Source organism: Lethenteron reissneri, chromosome 13 (genome assembly GCF_015708825.2).
Source record: "Lethenteron reissneri isolate LAM-NWPU_2019-01 chromosome 13, ASM1570882v1, whole genome shotgun sequence".
NCBI lineage: Eukaryota > Metazoa > Chordata > Hyperoartia > Petromyzontiformes > Petromyzontidae > Lethenteron > Lethenteron reissneri.
The window spans coordinates 12,832,269-12,840,898 of NC_083791.1; positions in this window are offsets into that span (position 1 = coordinate 12,832,269).

Genomic DNA, 8,630 nt, shown 5'->3' on the forward strand with positions numbered 1-8,630 from the left:
CACCCACACCATCACCGACACCATCACCCCCACCATCACCCACACCACCTACATCACCCACACCATCACCGACACCATCACCACCCACACCACCTACATCACCCACCCCATCACCTACATCACCCCCACCATCACCCACACCATCACCCACACCATCACCCACACCATCACCGACACCACCTACATCACCCACACCATCACCGACACCATCACCCACACCATCACCCACACCACACCATCACCGACACCATCACCCACACCACCTACATCACCCCCACCATCACCGACACCACCACCTACACCATCACCCACACCACCTACATCACCCACACCATCACCGACACCACCACCCACACCATCACCGACACCACCTACATCACCCACCCCATCACCTACATCACCCCCACCATCACCCACACCATCACCGACACCACCACCCACACCATCACCCACACCACCTACATCACCCACACCATCACCGACACCACCACCCACACCATCACCCACACCACCTACATCACCCACACCATCACCGACACCACCACCCACACCATCACCTACATCACCCACACCATCACCACCACCATCACCCACACCATCACCCACACCATCACCACCCCACCATCACCACCATCACATTCACCACCATCACCACCATCACTCACACCACTATCACCACCATCACATTCACCACCATCACCACCATCACTCACACCACCATCACCACCATCACATTCACCACCATCACCACCATCACATTCACCACCATCACCACCATCACTCACACCACCATCACCACCATCACATTCACCACCATCACCACCATCACTCACACCACCATCACATTCACCACCATCACCACCATCACTCACACCACCATCACTCACACCACCATCACTCACACCACCATCACATTCACCACCATCACCACCATCACTCACACCACCATCACTCACACCACCATCACATTCACCACCATCACTTACAACCCCACCATCACATTCAGCACCAGCACCACCATCACCACACAGCACAAAGACAAAGATCCCCCGTATAGCCTTAGACTGCATACAGCACTATCACATATAGCACCGCATCACCATCAGCGAATCGTGGCAGCTTTCACCATCACCTAATGAGCGCCATCCATGAGTATCGCGTGTGCAGGATTTTAATAATCGTCAGCCATGGCCAATCCACTGCTGGATGAAAGCCTCCCTCGCCAAGCCGCGGGCAGCGCTCGCGACGCGTCGCCACCCGCGAGGCGACTGCGTGGCTCCATCTCCTCGTGGAGGTCCGGTCGCGGGGGGGGGCGTTTCCTTCCTTTGGCGGCCAGTTCGACGTCGGGATCGATAATCACCCCGCGTGAATTCGATTCGCTACGGATCTCTTTTCCACAGATGCCAGTCGGGATTGGTCCGCAGATTACAACAACAACGACAACACCACCACCACCTGTACATCGTTCTCGACCACATTTCCCCAAAGCTACACATCAACACATCGCCATCCATCTCCCATCGATAAACATCAAACGCCATCTGCCGCCAAAGAGCAACATCGCCACCACCATCGCACAAACACCACCACACAAACACCACACAAGCACCACCACACAAACACCACCACACAAACACCACACACAGCAGAGGCCATTGAACTCGGGGATTCGCAGGTGGACACGGCCTCGCACATAGACCCACACATAGACCCGCACATAGACTCACACATAGACACACACATAGACCCGCACATAGACCCGCACATAGACTCACACATAGACACACACACAGACCCGCACAGAGACTCACACATAGACTCACACATAGACACACACAAAGACACACACATAGACACACACATAGACACACACAGAGACCCGCACATAGACTCACTCAGAGACTCACACATAGACCCACACATAGACCCGCACAGAGATTCGCACATAGACACACACATAGACACACACATAGACACACACATAGACTCACTCAGAGACTCACACATAGACCCACACAGACACCCGCACAGAGACCCGCACATAGACTCACACATAGACACACACACAGACCCGCACAGAGACTCACACATAGACACACACACAGACCCGCACAGAGACTCACACATAGACTCACACATAGACACACACAAAGACACACACATAGACACACGCATAGACACACACATAGACAACAAAGACAAAGACACACACAGAGACCCGCACAGAGACCCCCACAGAGGCATCGCAGAGGGGGCGGCTCGCAGTCGGGAGGGCGCGTGTTCGAGTCTAACATTGGTGACGAAAACAACAACAACAACATCCGCCGTTCGCTACTAAATGCCGTTGACGTCGGCACGGCGCTTGTGCCAGGCTAGGTGCACCTTTGGGCACCGTGAAGCGTCTCGCCGACAGGGTACCCGAGAGACCCCCACGTGCTCCGGGTTGACTGCGAAGACTGGCAGATGCACCACCTGTGCTCCCTACTGTGCCGACTTGCTGCGCTTTAGTCGCTCTGCGCTCCGCTCGTCGTTGTGAGCGTCGCTCCTTTGCTGTTGTTGGAGGTCATCGATGTCCAATCAGCTCCACATCCTTGTGTACCACATCAGCTCCACATCCTTGTGTACCACATCAGCTCCACATCCTTGTGTACCACATCAGCTCCACATCCTTGTGTACCACATCAGCTCCATCTCTTCTCTAGCCCGTGCCGCGTGCGGGCTTCATGACCCAGCCAACGCCGCGTCGCCTGCCAGAGGAGGTCACAGAATGGGACTGTGTCCAGATCAGTTCAGACAATCCAGTCTGGCGAAACTCAGTGCGGATAAGGGAGTCGAGCCTGAATGTTTCGAATCGGCGCAGTTCCTTTAAAGAATCAGAATATTTATCCTGAAAAAAGCCGATTAGATATGAAACTCTTATTCACAGATGTCCACTGGGGCGGGTCACGTTTAAGACGGGTGGCGTTTCCCAAGTGTAGAGAATGGAGGGCACAATCGTGGCCGAGATGACCCGAAGCACCGTATGGAGCGCACAGGCTTGGGCATTTTCTTTCAAAAAGACAATGCCGCTCGACTACTTCGGAGTGCGACCTCTCCTGCCAAACACACGCACACGAGTGCCTGTGTTCGTGTGTGTGTGTGCGTCAGTCGCTCCTTGCTCGGGTTGTGATAACCACTCGCAGATTTGCGCGCTATGTGGCAGACGGGATAAGCCGCGTCTCCCACTCGGGCAGGCACAGTCGCCGAGATTACACGCGAACACACACACACGCCTACAATGAGTTTTTACGAAAACAAAGATGCCCGCGTGTAGCCGATGCAGGCGGACGGGGCCAGCGCGGGTTCGCGTGGCGCAGAGCGAGGAGGAGAGGAGGTCGCAAATTAGCGCGACGAGGCTCGGGCTGGGACGAGCAGCGCGCAGCCCGCGGTGGCATTGCTGCTCCTGCTGCTCCTGCTGCTGCTGCTGCTGCTGCTGCTCCTGCTGCTCCTGCTCCTGCTGCTCCTGCTGCTGCTGCTCCTGCTGCTCCTGCTCCTGCTGCTGCTGCTCCTACTGCTGCTGCTGCTGCTCCTGCTGCTCCTGCTCCTGCTGCTGCTAGCTCCTACTGCTGCTGCTGCTGCTGCTCCTGCTGCTGCTGCTCCTGCTGCTGCTGCTGCTGCTGCTCCTGCTGCTGCTGCTCCTGCTGCCTGCTGCTCCTGCTGCTGCTGCTGCTGCTGCTGCTCCTGCTGCTCCTGCTGCTGCTCCTGCTGCTGCTGCTTCCTGTGCTGCTGCTCCTGCTGCTGCTGCTGCTGCTGCTGCTCCTGCTGCTGCCTGCTGCTGCTGCTGCTGCTGCTGCTCCTGCTGCTCCTGCTGCTGCTGCTGCTGCTCCTGCTGCTCCTGCTCCTGCTGCTCCTGCTCCTGCTGCTGGCTCCTACTGCTGCTGCTGCTGCTGCTGCTCCTGCTGCGCTGCTCCTGCTGCTCCTGCTGCTGCTGCTGCTGCTGCTGCTGCTGCTGCTCCTGCTGCTGCTGCTCCTGCTGCTGCTGCTGCTGCGCCCTGCTGCTCCTGCTGCTGCTGCTGCTGCTGCTGCTCTGCTGCTCCTGCTGCTCCTGCTCCTGCTGCTCCTGCTCCTACTGCTGCTGCTTCTGCTGCTGGCTCCTGCTGCTGCGCTCTGCTGCTCCTGCTGCTGCTGCTGCTGCTGCTGCTCCTGCTGCTGCTGCTCCTGCTGCTGCTGCTCCTGCTGCTCCTGCTCCTGCTGCTGCTGCTCCTACTGCTGCTGCTGCTGCTGCTGCTCCTGCTGCTGCTGCTGCTGCTGCTCCTGCTGCTGCTGCTGCTGCTGCTGCTCCTGCTGCTGCTGCTCCTGCTGCTGCTGCTCCTGCTGCTGCTGCTCCTGCTGCTGCTGCTCCTGCTGCTGCTGCTGCTGCTGCTCCTGCTGCTGCTGCTGCTGCTCCTGCTGCTGCTGCTCCTGCTGCTGCTGCTCCTGCTGCTGCTGCTCCTGCTGCTGCTGCTCCTGCTGCTGCTGCTCCTGCTGCTGCTGCTGCCGCCGCTGCTGCTGCTGCAGCCGCTGCTGCTGCTGCAGCCGCTGCTGCTGCTCCTGCTGCTGCTGCTGCTGCTGCTGCTCCTGCTGCTGCTGCTCCTGCTGCTGCTGCAGCCGCTGCTGCTGCTGCAGCCGCCGCTGCTGCTGCTGCAGCCGCCGCTGCTGCTGCAGCCGCTGCTGCGTGCGTGCGTGGGATCGCCGAGGCCGCGCTAATCCGCACAGACACGCGGACTCCGCCTGTGAGGCTCCCCACCCCCACCACGTCCTTCGTGAGGAGTTTGTGTTGCGTTCTCAGAGATCCCAAAAACAACGGCGAGGGAGGGGAGGGGGCTTGCCTCTCCACGTGTGGAAGTTGGGCAGCATTGGTGGTTCTGTGCGAGTCTCCGTGTTGCAGTGCGGAGCGGTCGTGCAGCTGAACCCGAGTTGGATTCCCGCTCTCGGCCAGCAGTGACGAATATTAGTTGAATCGGTCCTGGGCCTCCCCTAGGTGGACTCAGCCGCAAATGAGCACCTGGTTAGGTGTATAAACATCGCCACTCGGGAGGCAAGACGGCCGGTCTTGGTGCTGGCCACCCAACCCCCTGAGGCTGCCGGCGGCCTTCAGAGGCGCTCGCTAACGGCACTTGCTCCTCCTACAGTCTGTTTCGGCTGTACGGGTGGGTGGTCTTTGTTGAATTGTGTCGCCCACTGCGCGTCTGTCAGTCTGGTCAGCTTCGCTTCACGCGTCACGTTGGGAAGTGTGCAACAGCAAGGTCGACACCGGCGGATGATTGTGTGTGTAAACCCTTCATTCATTGCGTGAGGGGACAAACAGGGAAGAGACGTCTCGTCTCCGTTGCTATTCTCTGTTTCGTTACAAGTGCGTGCGCGTATCTGTGTGTACGTGTGTGGGGGGGGGGCAGCACTTGCCCCCACAGCCTTTAAAGGCGATACGGGGAATATTTGTATTTGTACGTGGGGAGAGGTTGAGTCTCTCACCGGCATCTCAGTGGCGAATATCTGACCCGATTGCGATTCATTCTTAAACGAGTGCCTGGTGCATAATCATCAGCAAGGGGAGACAAAGGCGGCAAGGGGTGGTGCTGACCACTAATTTCCTCGTGCTAATAGCACTTTCCCCATCAGTCTGTGTGGGCTACACGGGGGATCTTTGTCTTTGTTCTGACTGCGTTCACGTAAATACTTTCAGACAGGGACCCGAGACGCGGTGTTGTGGCTTCCGCCAGTAATGGCAGCGTTCACAACATCCACAACCACCACAAACACCAACACCACCACGACAACCACCAACACCACCACTACAACCACCAACACCGCCACTACAACCACCAACAGCACCATTATAACCACCAATACATCCACCACCACTACAACCAACACCACCACTACAACCACCAACACAACCACCAACACCGCCACTACAACCACCAGTACTATAACCACCACTACACAACTACAGCAACTACATCAACAACCAGAATATCTACATTAATAACAGCAGCAATATCCACCGCCACAACGGCATCAACAACCAAACATGCAACTATAAGCAGAACAAGTACAACATTAACTACGTCCCACAGCAGCACAATGGAACTGACGAGTAGACAGACGTGTTTACGGGAGTGTGAGCAGGCGGGGAGATGGGCAGTCTGTCGCACGGACGACGGACGCAATGACAATTGGACAAGGCGAACATACGGACGACTGAGAGATGGACTCATGGACACACTGCTGAGAAAGAAATGGCTTTACCCTTTCAGCAAGTGTCAGGATGTTCAAACAGTGAATAGACACCTATTGCAAGGCATCCAGTCTGCATTGACCGCACAATGCTCGTGGCAAAACATGCAAACAAGCATGCTTTGATCATAATGTATATGCATTGTCTCCTTAAACTGATTGGCCTACACCTGAAAGCCTTCTTTATGGATTTGTCTCACCAATGTTAGACCAGAGAACGCTAAAAGGTGAACAGGGCAGAGACAATGCAAATACCAACGTATTTTTGCCAGAAAGCATAAAGCCTTTTATTTATTGGTTATCATTTTGATCGCGGAAAAAAGGGTTCCGTGGAATAGACTGCTGCTTGTGGTAGCCATGGTCGGAATTCAAACGTAAGTCTCGCGGTCTTAGCGCAAACCATTACACTGCCGTTCCACACCACGCCCGGCCGCCTTTGTCTCCCTAGCGGCGATGCTTACAGGTTGCACCGGGTACTCATTTGATGCGTAGTCGACCTAGGGGAGGCCTAGGACCAATTCAAATAATCGTCACGTGTGTTGGCCATGAGCAGGAATCGAACTCGTGTGGCCGGGTTCGTAGTGCAGCGCGCTCGCCACTGAAATACCGCTCCCCTTAGGTACACGCGCACACGCGTGCTCCCGTATGCCCGTATGCCGCTTGAATCCTCTTTAATCCGTGCACATGCAAACAGACAAAGATTCCCCATATAGCCTTCAACATGCTGTTGGCAAGTGCTGTTCGCGAGCACCTACAAGGGCCGGCACGCGGGGGAGGCCGGTGATGGTGTTGTCAGAAGAACCACTCCGGGGAGAGGCCGGTGATGGTGTTGTCAGAAGAACCACTCCGCGTCTCACCGCGCCACCCGGTCGCGCTGGCGCACTCGGCCTAATTATCGCGTGGAGACGTGGATCACAATTAATCCCCGGCATTAACTCTGCGCCGCTCGCGGGGTTCTTTAAGAACTCGACGCGACTCTGCACACTGCCCACGTTCAGCGTCTTCATCATCGCAGTAACTCTTCGTGTCAAGGCGAAATAACCATTCGTGTCAAGGCGAAATAACTCTTGATGATAACCACCACCATCAGCCGTGGTCATTCCACTGCTGGATGAAGGCCTCCCCAGCCCCCCACGCTTCGGGATTCTGTGATGTAATAATACACACAGCACTTGCGCTGGAGCTGATTGCAAGGCTCCATCTCCTCGGTTGACGTGATTTGACGCGTTCCGATATTTGGCTGCCGCGCCATCATCGGTCTCGATCATCGCCCATCGATTGGAGGAATCCGATGAGTTATGAAGCTCTTTTCCACATGCCCAGGCGCGACGGGTCAGCAAGTCTCAATAACAAACATGACTTGTTTATCCAAGAGAGCCACACCGAGTCGTGGCACCTCTCTTTCAGGAGGGTCCTGCATTGGGTGTTTGCTTTCAGATGTTGTCAGCCGATTAATGACGAGACGTGTTTATTATTATTATGATACACGTGGTAGGTAGAAACCGGAGCACCCGGAGAAAGCCCACGCCCTGCCCGAGGGGGCAACACTATATACACCTATAGATGTACACAGATGGCGATTAGGTCGCTTGCTTTTGTATCACTTTTCTTAACGGTCTGGGTGATGGTGTCATGATTAACCAGCGCCTGTCCTCTCATCTGTAGTTCGAATGTAGCCGAATCAAATCCACTGGGGTTGTTGTTGTTGTGGTGGTGGTGGTGCAGTGATTGGTGACCCGGCTTGAGACTCCTCGTGTTTGAGAGCGCGTGAGCGGGTGGCAGGAACGCTGAGTGGCCCGGACCCCCCCCCCCCCCCCCCACGGAATAGTGGATGTGTTCACTTGAGTGGGCAGCGATGCGTGTGAGGAAAGGCTGCAGCCAAGTGGAGATTATAATGGATAGAGAGAGAGAAGGGAGGCTCGGGTACATTTGCTAGCTTTGTTAATCACCCCACCTCAATAATGATCCTCATCAGCCTTCATCTATCCACTGCTCGATGATGGTCTATCCCCGAGGCGTCGTCATACATCTACACGCAACCTCATGGACACGATAAATACGCAGACAACGTCCACACGAGGAGAGCGCGGCACTCTTGCTTGATGCCTGATGACGCTCGGTGTAATCTCCAGCCAGCTGTCACGATTTTGCTTTTCAGCAGTCCCGTTGAGATTGAGATCTCGGTGTGCGTGTGCACGCGTGGTGTGTATACACGTGTTCCACGTTCCGCAAACAGCGTTAATTGCTTTGCGCGTCACGTGGGACGTGTTTAACAATCAACGGGTGCGTGCAGCGTGGAACGAGTTAATTTGTATTTGAATGGAATCTGAGTAAATTGATGAACGCTGCAAGACTTGACGTGGTGGTGGTGGTGG